Source organism: Schistocerca cancellata, chromosome 2, assembly GCF_023864275.1.
Source record: "Schistocerca cancellata isolate TAMUIC-IGC-003103 chromosome 2, iqSchCanc2.1, whole genome shotgun sequence".
NCBI lineage: Eukaryota > Metazoa > Arthropoda > Insecta > Orthoptera > Acrididae > Schistocerca > Schistocerca cancellata.
Window position 1 is genome coordinate 34,200,077 of NC_064627.1, and position 18,967 is coordinate 34,219,043.

The window sequence follows — 18,967 nt, forward strand, 5'->3', positions numbered from 1 at the left end:
TGGGTCTATTGCTGCCTCGGGCACCATATGGTCTTTCTCCTGTGAGTCTAGATTTTCGAATCGGACGTAATCTGATACTTAATTGTAACTTTCAGGGCTTCCTAATGGCGATGAAACACTCAAATTGCGTCCCGATTCAATACATCGTCCTCCAGCCGACTTGTCTCCACGGGTCTATTGCTGCCTCGGGCACCTTATGGTCGTTCTCCTGTGAACCTAGATTATCGAATCGGACGCAAACTGATACTTAATTGTAACGTTCAGGGCCTGCTAATGACCATGGAACACTCAAATTGAGTCCCGATTCATTACATTCTCCTCCAGCCAACTTGTCCCCATGGGTCTATTGCTGCTTCGGGCACCTTATGGTCGTTCTCCTGAGAGTCTAGATTATCGAATCGGACGAAAACTGATAGTTAATTGTAACTTTCAGGGCCTCCTAATGACGATGGAACATTCAAATTGCGTCCCTATTCAATACACCATTCTCTAGCCGACTTGTCTCCAAGGGTCTATTGCTGCATCGGGCACTTTATGGTCGTTCTCCTGTGAGTCTAGAATATCGAATCGGACGCAAAACTGATACTTAATTGTAACGTTCAGGGCCTCCTAATGACGATGGAACACTCAAATTGCGTCCCGATTTAATATATCGTCCTCCAGACGACTTGTCTCTACGGGTCTATTGCAGCCTCGGGCACCTTATGGTCGTTATCCTGTGAGTCTAGATTATGCAATCGGACGCAAAACTAATAGTTAATTGTAACGTCAAGGGCCTCCTAATGACGATGGAACACTCGAATTGCGTCCCGATTCAATACATCGTCCTCCAGCCGACTTGTCTCCATGGGTCTATTGCTGCCTCGGACGCCTTATGGTCGTTCTCCTGTGAGTCTAGATTTTCGATTCGGACGCAAAACTGATTTCTAATTGTAACGTTCAGGGCCTCCTAATGACGATGGAACACCCAAATTACGTCCCGATTTAATACATCGTCCTCCAGCCGACTTGTCTCCATGGGTCTATTGCTGCCTCGGGCACCTTATGGTCGTTCTCCTGTGAGTCTAGATTATCGAATGGGATGCAAAACTGATTGTTAATTATAACGTTCAGTGCCTCCTAATGACGATGGAACACTAAATTGCGTCCCGATGCAATACATCGTCCTCCAGCCGATTTGTCTCCATGGGTCTATTGCTGCCTCGGGCACCTTATGGTCGTTCACCTGTGAGTCTAGATTTTCGAATCGGACGCAAAACTGATAGTTAATTGCAAGGTTCAGGGCCTCCTAATGACCATGGAACACTCAAATTGGGTCCCGATTCAATACATCGTCCTCCAGCCGACTTGTCTCCATGGGTCTATTGCTGCCTCGTGCAACTTATGGTCGTTCTCCTGTGAGTCTAGATTATCGAATCGGACGCAAAACTAATAGTTAACTGTAACTTTCAGGGCCTCCTAAGCACGATGGAACATTCAAATTGCGTCCCTATTTAATACATCGTTCTCTAGCCGACTTGTCTCCAAGGGTCTATTGCTGCCTCGGGCACCTTATGGTCGTTCTCCTGTGAGTCTAGATTTTTGAATCGGACACAAAACTGATATTTAATTGTAACGTTCAGGGCCTCCTAATGACAATGGAACACTCAAATAGCGTCCCGATTCAATACATCGTCCTCCAGCCGACTTGTCTCTACGGGTCTATTGCTGTCTCGGGCACTTTATGGTCGTTCTCCTGTGAGTCTAGATTATCGTATCGGACGCAAAACTGATAGTTAATTGTAACGTTCAGGGCCTCATAATGACCATGGAACACTCAAATTGCGTCCCTGTTCAATACATCGTTCTCTAGCCGACTTGTCTCCAATGGTCTATTGCTGCCTCGGGCCCCTTATGGTCGTTCTCCTGTAAGTCTAGATTATCGTATCGGACGCAAAACTGATAGTTAATTGTAACGTTCAGTGCCTCCTAATGACGATGGAACACTCAAATTGCGTCCCGATGCAATACATTGTTCTTCAGACGATTTGTCTCCATGGGTCTATTGCTGCCCCTGGGCACCTTATGGTCGTTCTCCTGTGAGTCTTGATTTCCGAATCGGGCGCAAAACTCATAGTTAATTGCAACGTTCAGGGCCTCCTAATGACGATGGAACACTCAAATTGCGTCACGATTCAATACATCGTTCTCTAGCCGACTTGTCTCAATGGGTCTATTGCTGCCTCGGGCACCTTATGGTCGTTCTCCTGTGAGTCTAGATAATCGAATCGGACACAAAACTGATAGTTAACTGTAACGTTCAGGGCCTCCTAATGACGATGGAACACACAAATTGCGTCCCGATTCAATACATCATCCTCCAGCCGACTTGTCTCCATGGGTCAATTGCTGCCTCGGGCGCCTTATGGTCGATCTCCTGTGAGTCAAGAATATCGAATCGGACGCAAAACTGATAGTTAATTGTAACGTTCAGGGCCTCCTAATTTCGATGGAACCCTCAAATTGCGTACCGATTCAATACATCACCCTCCAGCCGACTTGTCTCCATGGGTCTTTTGCTGCCTCGGGCACCTTACGGTCGTTCTCCTGTGAACCTAGATTATCGAATCGGACGCAAAACTGGTAGATAATTGTAACGTTCAGGGCCTCCTAATGACCATGGAACACTCAAATTGAGTCCCGATTCAATACATCGTCCTTCAGCCGCCTTGTCTCCATGGGTCTATTGCTGCCTCGGGCATCTTATGGTCGTTTTCCTGTGAGTCTAGATTATCGCATCGGACGCAAAATTAATTCTTTATTGTAACTTTGAGGGCCTCCCAATGAAGATGGAACACTCAAATTGCGTCTCTATTCAATACATCGTTCTTTAGCCGACTTGCTCCAAGTGTCTATTGCTGCCTCGGGCACCTTATGGTCGTTCTCCTGTGAGTCTTGATTTCCGAATCGGGCGCAAAACTCATAGTTAATTGCAACGTTCAGGGCCTCCTAATGACGATGGAACACTCAAATTGCGTCACGATTCAATACATCGTTCTCTAGCCGACTTGTCTCAATGGGTCTATTGCTGCCTCGGGCACCTTATGGTCGTTCTCCTGTGAGTCTAGATTATCGAATCGGACACAAAACTGATAGTTAATTGTAACGTTCAGGGCCTCCTAATGACGATGGAACACACAAATTGCGTCCCGATTCAATACATCATCCTCCAGCCGACTTGTCTCCTTGGGTCTATTGCTGCCTCGGGCGCCTTATGGTCGATCTCCTGTGAGTCAAAAATATCGAATCGGACGCAAAACTGATAGTTAATTGTAACGTTCAGGGCCTCCTAATTTCGATGGAACCCTCAAATTGCGTACCGATTCAATACATCACCCTCCAGCCGACTTGTCTCCATGGGTCTATTGCTGCCTCGGGCACCTTACGGTCGTTCTCCTGTGAACCTAGATTATCGAATCGGACTCAAAACTGGTAGTTAATTGTAACGTTCAGGGCCTCCTAATGACCATGGGACACTCAAATTGAGTCCCGATTCAATACATCGTCCTTCAGCCGCCTTGTCTCCATGGGTCTATTGCTGCCTCGGGCATCTTATGGTCGTTCTCCTGTGAGTCTAGATTATCGCATCGGACGCAAAATTGATTCTTAATTGTAACTTTGAGGGCCTCCTAATGACGATGGAACACTCAAATTGCGTCTCTATTCAATACATCGTTCTTTAGCCGACTTGCTCCAAGTGTTTATTGCTGCCTCGGGCACCTTATGGTCGTACTCCTGTGAGTCTACATTATCGAATCGGACGCAAAACTAATAGTTAATTGTAGCGTTCAAGGTCTCGTAATGACGATGGAACACTCAAATTGCGTCCCGATTCAATACATCGTTCTCCAGCCGACTTGTCTCCATGGGTCTATTGCTGTCTCGGGCACCTTCTGGTCGTGCTATTGTGAGTCTAGATTTTCGAATCGGACGCAAAACTGTTAATTAATTGTAACGTTCGGGGCCTCCTAATGACGATGGAACACTGAAATTGCGTCCCAATTCAATACATCGTCCGCCAGGAGACTAGTCTCCATTTGTCTATAGCTGCCTTGGGCACCTTATGGTCGTTCTCCTGTGAGTCTAGATTTTCGAATCGGACGCAAAACTGATGGTTAATTGTAACGTTCAGGGCCTCCTAATGACGATGGAACATTCAAATTGCGTCCCGATTCAGTACATCGTCCTCCAGCTGACTTGTCTCCACGGGTCTATTGCTGCTTCGGGCACCTTATGGTCGTTTTTCCTGTGAGTCTAGATTATCGCATCGGACGCAAAACTGATAGTTAATTGTAACGTTCAGGGCCTCCAAATGACGATGGAACACTCAAATTGCGTCGCGATTCAATACATCGTCCTCCAGCCGACTTGTCTCGATGGGTTTATTGCTGCCACGGGCACCTTAAGGTCCTTCTCGTGTGAGGCTAGATTATCGAATCGGACGCAAAACTGATAGTTAATTGCAACGTTCAGGGCCTCCTAATGACGATGGAACCCTCAAAATGCGTCCCTATTGAATACATCGTTCTCTAGCCGACTTGTCTCCATGGGTCCATTGCTGCCTCGGGCACGTTATGATCGTTCTCCAGTGAGTCTAGATCTTCGAATCGGACGCCAAACTGATACTTAATTGTAACGTTCAGGGCCTTCTAATGACGATGGAACACTCAAATAGCGTCCCAATTCAATACATCGTCCTCCAACCAACTTGTATCCATGGGTCTATTGCTGCTTCGGGCACCTTATGGTTGTTCTCCTGTGAGTCTAGATTATCGAATCAGACGCAAAACTGATAGTTAATTGCAACGTTCAGGGTCTCCTAATGACGATGGGACACTCAAATTGCGTCCGGATTGAATACAACTTCCTCCAGCAGGCTTGTCTCCATGGGTCTATTGCTGCCTTGGGCACCTTATGGTCGTTCTCCTGTGAGTCTAGATTGTCGAATCTGACGCAAAACTGATAGTTAATTGTAACGTTCAGGGCCTCCTAATGACGTTGGAACACTCAAATTGCGTCCTGATTCAATACATCGTCCTCCAGGCGACTTGTCTCCATGGGTCTATTGCTGCCTCGGGCACCTTATGGTCGATCTCCTGTGAGTCTAGATTATCAAATCTGACGCAAAACTGATAGTTAATTGTAACGTTCATGGCCTCCTAATGACGATGGAACACTCAAATTGCGTCCCAATTCAATACATCGTCCTCCAGCCGACTTTTCTCCATGGGTCTATTACTGCCTCGGGCACCTTATGGTCGTTCTCCTGTGAGTCTAGATTATCGAATCGGACGCAAAACTGATACTTAATTGTAACGTTCAGGGCCTCCTATTGACGATGGAAAACTCAAATTGCGTCCCGATTCAATACATCGTCCTCCAGGAGACTTGTCTCCATGGGTCTATTGCTGCCTCGGGCACCTTATGGTCGTTCTCCTGTGAGCCTAGATTTTCGAATCGGACGCAAAACTAATTGTTAAATGTAACGTTCAGGGCCTCCTAATGACGATGGAACACTCAAATTGCGTCCCGATTCAATACATAGTCCTCCAGCCGACTTGTCTCTATGGGTCTATTGCTGCCTCGGGCACCTTATGGTCGTTCTCCTGTGAGTCTAGATTTTCGAATCGGACGCATAACTGATACTTAATTGTAAAGTTCAGGGCCTCCTAATGACGATGGAACACTCAAAATGCGTCCCGATTCAATACATCGTCCTCCAGCCGACTTGTCTCCACGGGTCTATTACTGCTTCGGGCACCTAATGGTCGTTCTCCTGTGAGTCTAGATTATCGCATCGGACGCAAAACTGATAGTTAATTGTAACGTTCAGGGCCTCCTAATGACGATGGAACACTCAAATTGCGTCCCGATTCAATAAATCGTCCTCCAGCCGACGTCTACATGGGTCTATTGCTGCCTCGGGCACCTTATGGTCGTTCTCCTGTGAGTCTATATTATCGAATCGGACGCAAAACTGATAGTTAATTGTAACGTTCAGGGCCTCCTAATGACGATGGAACACTCAAATTGCGTCGCTATTCAATACATCGTTCTCTAGCCGACTTCTCTCCATGGGTCGATTGCTGCCTCGGGCTCCTTATAGTCGATCTCCTGTGAACCTAGATTATCGAACCGGACGCAAAACTAATAGTTAGTTGTAACGTTCAGGGCCTCCTAATGACGATGGAACACTCAAATCGCGTCCCTATTCAATACATCTTTCTCTCTCCGACTTGTCTCCATGGGTCTATTGCGGTATCGGGCACCTTATGATCGTTCTCCTGTGAGTCTAGATTATCGAATGGGACGCAAAACTGATTGTTAATTGTAACGTTCAGGGCCTCCTTATGACGATGGATCACCCAAATTGCGTCCCGATTCAATACATCGTCCTCCAACCGTCTTGTCTCAATGTGTCTATTGCTGGCACGGGAACCTTATGGTCGTTCTCCTGTGACTCTATATTATCGAATCGGACGCAAAACTGATATGTAATTGTAACGATCAGGGCCTCCTAATGACGATGGAACACTCAAATTGCGTCCCGATTCAAATCATCATCCTCCAGCCGACTTGTTTCCATGGGTCTATTGCTGCCTCGGGCACCTTATGGTCGTTCTCCTGTGAGTCTAGATTATCGAATCGGACGCAAAACTGATAGTTAATTGTAACGTTCAGGGCCTCCTAATGACGATGGAACACTCAAATTGCGTCCCGATTCAATACATCATCCTCCATCCGACTTGTCTCCATGGGACTATTGCTAACTCGGGCACCTTATGGTCGTTCTCCTGAGAACCTAGATTATCGAATCGGACGCAAAACTGATAGTTAATTGTAACGTTCAGGGCCTCCTAATGACCATTGAACACTCAAATTGAGTCCCGATTCATTACATCGTCCTCCAGCCAACTTGTCTCCATGGGTCTATTGCTGCCTCGGGCACCTTATGGTCGTTCTCCTGTGAGTCTAGATTATCGAATCGGACGCGAAACAGATAGTTAATTGTAACTTTCAGGGCCTCCTAATGACGATGCAACACTCGAATTGCGTCCCGATTCAAAACATCGTCCTCCAGCCGACTTGTCTCCAAGGGTCTACTGCTGCTTTGGACACCTTATGGTCGTTCTCCTGTGAGTCTAGATTATCGCATCGGACGCAAAACTGATAGTTAATTGTAACGTTCAGGGCCTCCTAATGACGATGGAACACTCAAATTGCGTTCTGATACAATACATCGTCCTGCAGCCGACTTGTCTCCATGGGTCTATTGCTGCCTCGGGCACCTATTGGTCGTACTCCTGTGAGTCAAGATTATCGAATCGGACGCAAAACTGATATTTAATTGTAACGTTCAGGGACTCCTAATGACGATGGAACACTTAAATTGCGTCCCTATTCAATACATCGTTCTCTCGCCGACTTGTCTCCAATGGTCTATTGCTGCCTCGGGCACCTTATGTTCGTTCTCCTGTGAGTCTAGATTATCGAATGGGACGCAAAACTGATAGTTAATTGTAACGTTCAGGTCCTCCTAATGACGATGGAACACTCAATTTGCGTCCCGATTCAATACATCGTCCTCCAGCCGACTTGCCTCCATGGGGCTAATGCTGCCTCGAGCACCTTTTGGTCGTTCTCCTGTGGTTCTAGATTATGGAATCGGACGCAAAACTGATAGTTAATTGTAACGTTCAGGGCATCCTAATGACCATGGAACACACAAATTGAGTCCCGATTCTGTACATCGTTCTCCAGCCGACTTGTCTCCATTGGTCTATTGCTGCCTCGGGCACCTAATGGTCGTTCTCCTGTGAGTCTAGATTATCGAATCGGACGCAAAACTGATAGTTAATTGTAACGTTCAGGGCCTCCTAATGACGATGGAACACTCAAATTGCGTCCCGCTTCAATACATCGTCCTCCAGCCGCCTTGTCTCCATGGGTCTATTGCTGATTCGGGCACCTTATGGTCGTTCTCCTGTGAGTCTAGATTATCGAATCGGACGCAAAACTGATAGTTAATTGTAACGTTCAGGGCCCCCTAATGACCATGGAACACTCAAATTGCGTCCCTATTCAATACATCGTTCTCTAGCCGACATGTCTCCATGGGTCTATTGCTGCCTCGGGCACCTTATGGTCGTATTCCTGTGAGTCTAGATTATCGAATCGGACGTAAAACTGATATTAATTGTAACGGTCAGTGCCTCCTAATGACGATGGAACACTCAAATTGCGTCCCGATTCAATACATCGTCCTGCAGCCGACATGTCTACTTTAGTCTATTGCTGCCTCGGGCCCCTTACGGTCGTTCTCCTGTGAGTCTAGATTTACGAATCGGACGCAAAACTGATAGTTAATTGTAACGTTCAGTGCCTCCTAATGACGATGGAACACTCAAATTGCGTCCCGATTGAATACATCGTTCTCCGTCCGACTTGTCTCCATGGCTCTATTGCAGCCTCGGGCACCTTATCCTCGTTCTCCTGTGAGTTTAGATCTTCGAATCGGACGCCAAACTGATAGTTAGTTGTAACGTTCAGGGCCTCCTATTGACGTTGGAACACTCAAATTGCGTCCCAATTCAATACATCGTCCTCCAGCCGACTTGTCTCCATGGGTCTATTGCTGCCTCGGGCACCTTATGTTCGTTCTCCTGTGAGTCTAGATTATCGAATCGGACGCAAAACTGATAGTTAATTGTAACGTTCAGGGCCTCCTAATGACGATGGAACACTCAAATTGCGTCCCGATTCAATACATCGTACTCCAACCAACTTGTCTCCATGGGTCTATTGCTGCTTCGGGCACCTTATGGTCGTTCTCCTCTGAGTCTAGATTATCGAATCAGACGCAAAACTGATAGTTAATTGTAACGTTCAGGGTTTCCTAATGACGATGGGACACTCAAATTGCGTCCCGATTGAATACAACGTCCTCCAGGAGACTTGTCTCCATGGGTCTATTGCTGCCTCGGGTACCTTATGGTCGTTCTCCTGTGAGTCTAGATTATCGAATCTGACGCAAAGCTGATAGTTAATTGTAACGTTCAGGGCCTCCTATTGACGTTGGAACACTCAAATTGCGACCCGATTCAATACATCGTCCTCTAGCCGACTTGTCTCCATGGGTCTATTGCTGCCTCGGGCACCTTATGGTCGTTCTTTTGTGATTCTAGATTATCGAATCGGACGCAAAACTGATAGTTAATTGTAACGTTCAGGGCCTCCTAATGACTATGGAACACTCAAATTGCGTCCCGATTCAATACATCGTCCTCCAGCCGACTTGCCTCCATGGGTCTATTACTGCCTCAGCACCTTATGGTCGTTCTCCTGTGAGTCTAGATTATCGAATCGGACGCAAAACTGATAGTTAATTGTAACGTTCAGGGCCTCCTAATGACGATGGAACACTCAAATTGCGTCCCGATTCAATACATCGTCCTCCAGCCGACTTGCCTCCATGGGTCTATTGCTGCCTCGGGCACCTTATCCTCGTTCTCCTGCGAGTCTAGATTATCGAATCGGACGGAAAAATGATAGTTAATTGTAACGTTCAGGGCCTCCTAATGACGATTGAACACTCAAATTGCGTCCCGAATTAATACATCGTCCTGCAGCCGACTTGTCTCGATGGGTCTATTGCTGCCTCGGTAACCTTATGGTCGTTCTCCTGTGAGTCTAGATTATCGAATCGTACGGAAAACTGATAGTTAATTGTAACGTTCAGGGCCTCCTAATGACGACGGAACACTCAAATTGCGTCCCGATTCAATACATCGTCATCCAGCCAACTTGTCTCCATGGGTCTATTGCTGCTTCGGGCACCTTATGGTCGTTCTCCTGTGAGTCTAGATCTTCGAATTGGACGCAAAACTGATACCTAATTGTAACGTTCAGGGTCTCCTAATGACGATGGAACACTCAAATTGCGTACCGATTCAATACATCGTCCTCCAGCCGACTTGTCTCCATGGGTCTATTGCTGCCTCGGGCACCTTATGGTCGTTCTCCTGTGAGACTAGATTATCGAATCGGACGCAAAACTGATAGTTAATTGTAACGCTCAGGGCCTCCTAATGGCGATGGAACACTCAAATTGCGTCCCGATTCAATACATCGTCATCCAGCCGACTTGTCTCCATGTGTCTATTGCTACCTTGGGCACCTTATGGTCGTCCTCCTGTGAGTCTAGATTTTCGAATTGGACGCAAAACTGATACTTAATCGTAACGTTCAGGGCCTCCAAATGACGATGGAACACTCAAATTGCGTCCCGGTTTAATACATCGTCCTTCAGCCGAATTTTCTCCATGGCTCTCTTGCTGCCTCGGGCACCTTATTGTCGTTCTCCTGTGACTCTACATTATGGAATGGGACGCAAATCTGATAGTTAATTGTAACGTTCAGAGCCTCCTAATGACGATGGAACTCTCAAATTGCGTCCCGATTCAATTCATCGTCCTCCAGCCGACTTGTCTCCATGGGTCTATTGCTGCCTGGGGCACCTTCTGGTCGTTCTCCGGTGAGTCTAGATTATCGAATCGGACGCAAAACTGATAGTTAATTGTAACGTTCAGGGCCTCCTAATGACGATGGAACACTCAAATTGCGTCCCGATTCAATACATCGTCTTTCAACCGACTTGTCTCCATGGGTCTATTGCTGCCACGGGCACCATATGGTCGTTCTCCTGTGAGACTAGATTTACGAATTGGACGCTCAACTGATACTTAATTGTAACGTTCAGGGCCTCCTAGTGAGGATGGAACACTCAAATTGCGTCCCGATTCAATACATCGTCCTGCAGCCGACATGTCTACTTTAGTCTATTGCTGCTTCGGGCCCCTTACGGTCGTTCTCCTGTGAGTCTAGATTATCGAATCGGACGCAAAACTGATAGTTATTTGTAACGTTAAGGGCCTCCTAATGACGATGGAACACTCAAATTGCGTCCCGGTTTAATACATCGTCCTTCAGCCGAATTTTCTCCATGGCTCTCTTGCTGCCTCGGGCACCTTATTGTCGTTCTCCTGTGACTCTACATTATGGAATGGGACGCAAATCTGATAGTTAATTGTAACGTTCAGAGCCTCCTAATGACGATGGAACTCTCAAATTGCGTCCCGATTCAATTCATCGTCCTCCAGCCGACTTGTCTCCATGGGTCTATTGCTGCCTGGGGCACCTTCTGGTCGTTCTCCGGTGAGTCTAGATTATCGAATCGGACGCAAAACTGATAGTTAATTGTAACGTTCAGGGCCTCCTAATGACGATGGAACACTCAAATTGCGTCCCGATTCAATACATCGTCTTTCAACCGACTTGTCTCCATGGGTCTATTGCTGCCACGGGCACCATATGGTCGTTCTCCTGTGAGACTAGATTTTCGAATTGGACGCTCAACTGATACTTAATTGTAACGTTCAGGGCCTCCTAGTGAGGATGGAACACTCAAATTGCGTCCCGATTCAATACATCGTCCTGCAGCCGACATGTCTACTTTAGTCTATTGCTGCTTCGGGCCCCTTACGGTCGTTCTCCTGTGAGTCTAGATTATCGAATCGGACGCAAAACTGATAGTTATTTGTAACGTTAAGGGCCTCCTAATGACGATGGAACACTCAAATTGCGTCCCGATTCAATTCATAGTCCTCCAGCTGACTTGTCTCCATGGGTCAATTGCTGCCTCGGGCGCCTTATGGGGTCACCTTATGGTCGTTCTCCTGTGAGTCTAGATTTTCGAATTGGACGCAAAACTGATACCTAGTTGTAACGTTCAGGGTCTCCTAATGACAATGGAACACTCAAATTGCGTACCGATTCAATACATCGCCCTCCAGCCGACTTGTCTCCATGGGTCTATTGCTGCCTCGGGCACCTTATGGTCGTTCTCCTGTGAGTCTAGATTATCGAATCGGACGCAAAACTGATAGTTAATTGTAACGCTCAGGGCCTCCTAATGGCGATGGAACACTCAAATTGCGTCCCGATTCAATACATCGTCATCCAGCCGACTTGTCTCCATGTGTCTATTGCTACCTCGGGCACCTTATGGTCGTTCTCCTGTGAGTCTACATTTTCGAATTGGACGCAAAACTGATACTTAATCGTAACGTTCAGGGCCTCCAAATGACGATGGAACACTCAAATTGCGTCCCGATCCAATACATCGTCCTCCAGCCGACAAGACTCCACCGGTCTATTGCTGCCTCGGGCATCTTATGGTCGTTCTATTGTGAGTCTAGATTATCGAATCGGACGATAAACTGATGGTTAACTGTAAAGTTCAGGGCCTCCTAATGACGATGGAAGACTCAAATTGCGTCCCGGTTTAATACATCGTCCTTCAGCCGACTTTTCTCCATGGCTCTATTGCTGCCTCGGGCACCTTATTGTCGTTCTCCTGTGACTCTACATTATGGAATGGGATGCAAATCTGATAGTTAATTGTAACGTTCAGAGCCTCCTAATGACGATGGAACTCTCAAATTGCGTCCCGATTCAATTCATCGTCCTCCAGCCGACTTGACTCCATGGGTCTATTGCTGCCTCGGGCACCTTCTGGTCGTTCTCCGGTGAGTCTAGATTATCGAATCGGACGCAAAACTGATAGTTAATTGTAACGTTCAGGGCCTCCTAATGACGATGGAACACTCAAATTGCGTCCCGATTCAATACATCGTCTTTCAACCGACTTGTCTCCATGGGTCTATTGCTGCCACGGGCACCATATGGTCGTTCTCCTGTGAGTCTAGATTATCGAATCGGACGCAAAACTGATAGTTAATTGTAACGTTAAGGGCCTCCTAATGACGATGGAACACTCAAATTGCGTCTCGATTCAATTCATAGTCCTCCAGCTGACTTGTCTCCATGGGTCAATTGCTGCCTCATGCGCCTTATGGTGGCACCTTATGGTCGTTCTCCTGTGAGTCTAGATTTTCGCATCGAACGCAAAACTGATAGTTAATTGTAACGTTCAGTGCCTCCTAATGACGATGGAACACTCAAATTGCGTCCCGATTGAATACATCGTTCTCCGGCCGACTTGTCTCCATGGCTCTATTGCAGCCTCGGGCACCTTATCCTCGTTCTCCTGTGAGTTTAGATCTTCGAATCGGACGCCAAACTGATAGTTAATTGTAACGTTCAGGGCCTTCAATTGACGTTGGAACACTCAACTTGCGTCCCGATTCAATACATCGTCCTCCAGCCGACTTGTCTCCATGGGTCTATTGCTGCCTTGGGCACCTTATGGTCGTTCTCCTGTGAGTCTAGATTATCGAATCGGACGCAAAACTGATAGTTAATTGTAACGTTCAGGGCCTCCTAATGACGATGGAACACTCAAAATGCGTCCCGATTCAATACATCGTACTCCAACCAACTTGTCTCCATGGGTCTATTGCTGCTTCGGGCACTTTATGGTCGTTCTCCTGTGAGTCTAGATTATCGAATCAGACGCAAAACTGATAGTTAATTGTAACGTTCAGGGTTTCCTAATGACGATGGGACACTCAAATTGCGTCCCGATTGAATACAACGTCCTCCAGGAGACTTGTCTCCATGGGTCTATTGCTTCCTCGGGCACCTTATGGTCGTTCTCCTGTGAGTCTAGATTATCGAATCTGACGCAAAACTGATAGTTAATTTTAACGTTCAGGGCCTCCTATTGACGTAGGAACACTCAAATTGCGTCCCGATTCAATACATCGTCCTCCAGCCGACTTGTCTCCATGGGTCTATTGCTGCCTCGGGCACCTTATGGTCGTTCTCCTGTGAGTCTAGATTAACGAATCGGACGCAAAACTGATAGTTAATTGTAACGTTCAGGGCCTCCTAATGACGATGGGACACTCAAATTGCGTCCCGATTCAATACATCGTCCTCCAGCCGACTTGCCTCCATGGGTCTATTACTGCCTCAGCACCTTATGGTCGTTCTCCTGTGAGTCTAGATTATCGAATCGGACGCAAAACTGATAGTTAATTGTAACGTTCAGGGCCTCCTAATGACGATGGAACACTCAAATTGCGTCCCGATTCAATACCTCGTCCTCCAGCCGACTTGCCTCCATGGGTCTATTGCTGCCTCGGGCACCTTATCCTCGTTCTCCTGCGAGTATAGATTATCGAATCGGACGGAAAACTGATAGTTAATTGTAACGTTCAGGGCCTCCTAATGACGATTGAACACTCAAATTGCGTCCCGATTTAATACATCGTCCTCCAGCCGACTTGTCTCCATGGGTCTATTGCTGCCTCGGGAACCTTATGGTCGTTCTCCTGTGAGTCTAGATTATCGAATCGGACGCAAAACTGACAGTTAATTGTAACGTTCAGGGCCTCCTAATGACGATGGAACACTCAAATTGCGTCCCGATTCAATACATCGTCATCCAGCCAACTTGCCTCCATGTGTCTATTGCTGCCTCGGGCACCTTATGGTCGTTCTCCTGTGAGTCTAGATTTTCGAATTGGACGCAAAACTGATACCTAATTGTAACGTTCAGGGTCTCCTAATGACGATGGAACACTCAAATTGAGTACCGATTCAATACATCGTCCTCCAGCCGACTTGTCTCCATGGGTCTATTGCTGCCTCGGGCACCTTCTGGTCGTTCTCCGGTGAGTCTAGATTATCGAATCGGACGCAAAACTGATAGTTAATTGTAACGTTCAGGGCCTCCTAATGACGATGGAACACTCAAATTGCGTCCCGATTCAATACATCGTCTTTCAACCGACTTGTCTCCATGGGTCTATTGCTGCCACAGGCACCATATGGTCGTTCTCCTGTGAGACTAGATTTTCGAATTGGACGCAAAACTGATACTTAATTGTAACGTTCAGCGCCTCCTAATGACGATGGAACACTCAAATTGCGTCCCGATCCAATACATCGCCCTCCAGCCGACAAGTGTCCACCGGTCTATTGCTGCCTCGGGCATCTTATGGTCGTTCTATTGTGAGTCTAGATTATCGAATCGGACGATAAACTGATGGTTAACTGTAAAGTTCAGGGGCTCCTAATGACGATGGAACACTCAAATTGCGACCCGGTTTAATACATCGTCCTTCAGCCGACTTTTCTCCATGGCTCTATTGCTGCCTCGGGCACCTTATTGTCGTTCTCCTGTGACTCTACATTATGGAATGGGACGCAAATCTGATAGTTAATTGTAACGTTCAGAGCCTCCTAATGACGATGGAACTCTCAAATTGCGTCCCGATTCAATTCATCGTCTTCCAGCCGACTTGTCTGCATGGGTCTATTGCTGCCTCGGGCACCTTCTGGTCGTTCTCCGGTGAGTCTAGATTATCGAATCGGACGCAAAACTGATAGTTAATTGTAATTTTCAGGGCCTCCTAATGACGATGGAACACTCAAATTGCGTCCCGATTCAATACATCGTCTTTCAACCGACTTGTCTCCATGGGTCTATTGCTGCCACGGGCACCATATGGTCGTTCTCCTGTGAGACTAGATTTTCGAATTGGACGCAAAACTGATACTTAATTGTAACGTTCAGGGCCTCCTAATGACGATGGAACACTCAAATTGCGTCCCGATTCAATACATCGTCCTCCAGCCGACTTGACTCCACGGGTCTATTGCGGCCTCGGGCACATTGTGGTCGTTCTCCTGTGAGTCTAGATTATCGAATCGGACGCAAAACTGTTAGTTAATTGTAACTTTCTGGGCTTCCTAATGACCATGGGGCACTCAAATTGAGTCCCGATTCAATACATCGTCCTCCAGCCGACTTGTCTCCATGGGTCTATTGCTGCATCCGGCAAATAGTAACCGTTCACCTGTGAGTCTACATTATCGAATGGGACGCAAAACTGATAGTTAATTGTAACGTTCAGGGCCTCCCAATGACGATGGAATACTCAAATTGCGTCCCGATTCAATACATCGTCCTCCAGCCGACTGGTCTCCATGGGTCTATTGCTGCCTCGGGCGCCTTATGGTCGTTCTCCTGTGAGTCAAGATTATTAAATCGGACGCAAAAGTAATAGTTAATTGTAACGTTCAGGGCCTCCTAATGACGATGGAACACTCAAATTGCGTACCGGTTCAATACATCGTCCTCCAGCCGACTTGTGTCCATGGGTCTATTGCTGCCTCGGGCACCTTATGGTCGTTCTCTTGTGAGTCTACATTATAGAATGGGACGCAAAACTGATAGTTAATTGTAACGGTCAGGGCCTCCTAATGGCGATGGAACACTCAAATTGCGTTCCGGTTCAATACATCGTCCTCCAGTCGACTTGTGTCCATGGGTCTATTGCTGCCTCGGGCACCTTATGGTCGTTCTCCTGTGAGTCTACATTATAGAATGGGACGCAAGACTGATAGTTAATTGAAACGGTCAGGGCCTCCTAATGGCTATGGAACACACAAATTGCGTCTTGATTCATTACATCGTCCTCCAGCCGACTTGTCTCCATGGGTCTACTGCTGCCTCGGGCACCTTATGGTCGTTCTCCTGTGAGTCTACATTATCGAATGGGACGCAAATCTGATAGATAATTGTAACGTTCAGAGCCTCGTAATGACGATGGAACTCTCAAATTTCGTCCCGATTCAATACATCGGCCTCCAGCCGACTTGTTTCCATGGGTCTATTGCTGCCTCGGGCACCTTATGGTCGTTCTCCTGTGAGTCTAGATTATCGAATCGGACGCAAAACTGATAGTTAATTGTAACGTTCAGGGCCTCCTAATGACGATGGAACACTCAAATTGCGTCCCGATTCAATTCATCGTCCTCCAGCCGATTTGTCTCCACGCGTCTATTGCTGCCTCGGACACCTTGTGGTCGTTCTCCTGTGAGTCTAGTTTATCGAATCGGACGCAAAACTGTTAGTCAATTGTAACTTTCTTGGCTTCCTAATGACCATGGAGCAATCAAATTGCGTCCCGATTCAATACATCGTCCTCCAGCCGATTTGTCTCCATGGGTCTATTGCTGCATCCGGTACCTAATGGTCGTTTACCTGTGAGTCTAGATTATCGAATGGGACGCAAAAATGATAGTTAATTGTAACGTTCAGGACCTCGTAATGACGATGGAATACTCAAATTGCGTCCCAATTCAATACATCGTCCTTCAGCCGACTTGTCTCCGTAGGTCTGTTGCTGCCTCGGGCGCCTTATGGTCGTTCTCCTGTGAGTCAAGATTATTAAATCGGACGGAAAAGTGGTAGTTAATTGGATGTTCAGGGTCTCCTAATAACGATGGAACACTCAAATTGCGTCCCGGTTTAATACGTCGACCTCCAGCCGACTTGTGTCCATGGGTCTATTGCTGCCTCGGGCCCGTTATGGTCGTTCTCCTGTGACTCTACATTATAGAATGGGACGCAAAACTGATAGTTAATTGTAACGGTCAGGGCCTTCTAATGGCGATGGAACACTAAAATTGCGTCCCGATTCAATACATCGTCCTCCAGCCGACTTGTCTCCATGGGTCTATTGCTGATTCGGGCACCTTATGGTCGTTCTCCTGTGAGTTTAGATTTTTGAATCGGACGCAAAACTGATAGTTAATTGTAACGTTCAGGGCCTCCTAATGACGATGGAACACTCAAATTGCGTCCCGATTCAATACACCGTCCTCCAGCCGACTTGTCTCCATGGCTCTATTGCTGCCTCGGGCACCTTATTGTCGTTCTCCTGTGAGTCTAGATTATCGAATAGGACGCAAATCTGATAGTTAATTGTAACGTTCAGAGCTTCCTAATGACAATGGAACTCTCAAATTGCGTCCCGATTCAATACACCGTCCTCCAGCCGACTTGTTTCCATGGGTCTATTGCTGCCTCGGGTACCTTATGGTCGTTCACCTGTGAGTCTAGATTATCGAATCGGACGCAAAACTGATAGTTAATTGTAACGTTCAAGGCCTCCTAATGACGATGGAACACTCAAATTGCGTCCCGAATCAATACATCGTCATCCAGCCGACTTGTCTCCATGTGTCTATTGCTACCTCGGGCACCTTATGGTCGTTCTCCTGTGAGTCTAGATTTTCGAATTGGACGCAAAAGTAATACCTAATTGTAACGTTCAGGGCCTCCTAATGACGATGGAACGCTCAAATTGCGTCCCGATTCAATACATCGTCCTCCAGCCGACTTGACTCCACGGGTCTATTGCGGCCTCGGGCAACTTGTGGTCGTTCTCCTGTGAGTCTAGATTATCGAATCGGACGCAAAACCGTTAGTTAATTGTAACTTTCTGGGCTTCCTAATGACCATGGAGCACTCAAATTGCGTCCCGATTCAATACATCGTCCTCCAGCCGACTTGTCTCCATGGGTCTATTGCTGCATCCGGCAAATAGTGGTCGTTCACCTGTGAGTCTACATTATCGAATGGGACGCAAAACTGATAGTTAATTGTAACGTTCAGGGCCCCCAATGACGATGGAATACTCAAATTGCGTCCTGATTCAATACATCGTCCTCCAGCCGACTGGTCTCCATGGGTCTATTGCTGCCTCGGGCGCCTTATGGTCGTTCTCCTGTGAGTCAAGATTATTAAATCGGACGCAAAAGTGATAGTTAATTGTAACGTTCAGGGCCTCCTAATGACGATGGAACACTCAAATTGCGTTCCAGTTCAATACATCGTCCTCCAGCCGACTTGTGTCCATGGGTCTATTGCTGCCTCGGGCACCTTATGGTCGTTCTCTTGTGAGTCTACATTATAGAATGGGACGCAAAACTGATAGTTAATTGTAACGGTCAGGGCCTCCTAATGGCGATGGAACACTCAAATTGCGTTCCGGTTCAATACATCGTCCTCCAGCCGACTTGTGCCCATGGGTCTGTTGCTGCCTCGGGCACCTTATGGTCGTTCTCCTGTGAGTCTACATTATAGAATGGGACGCAAAACTGATAGTTA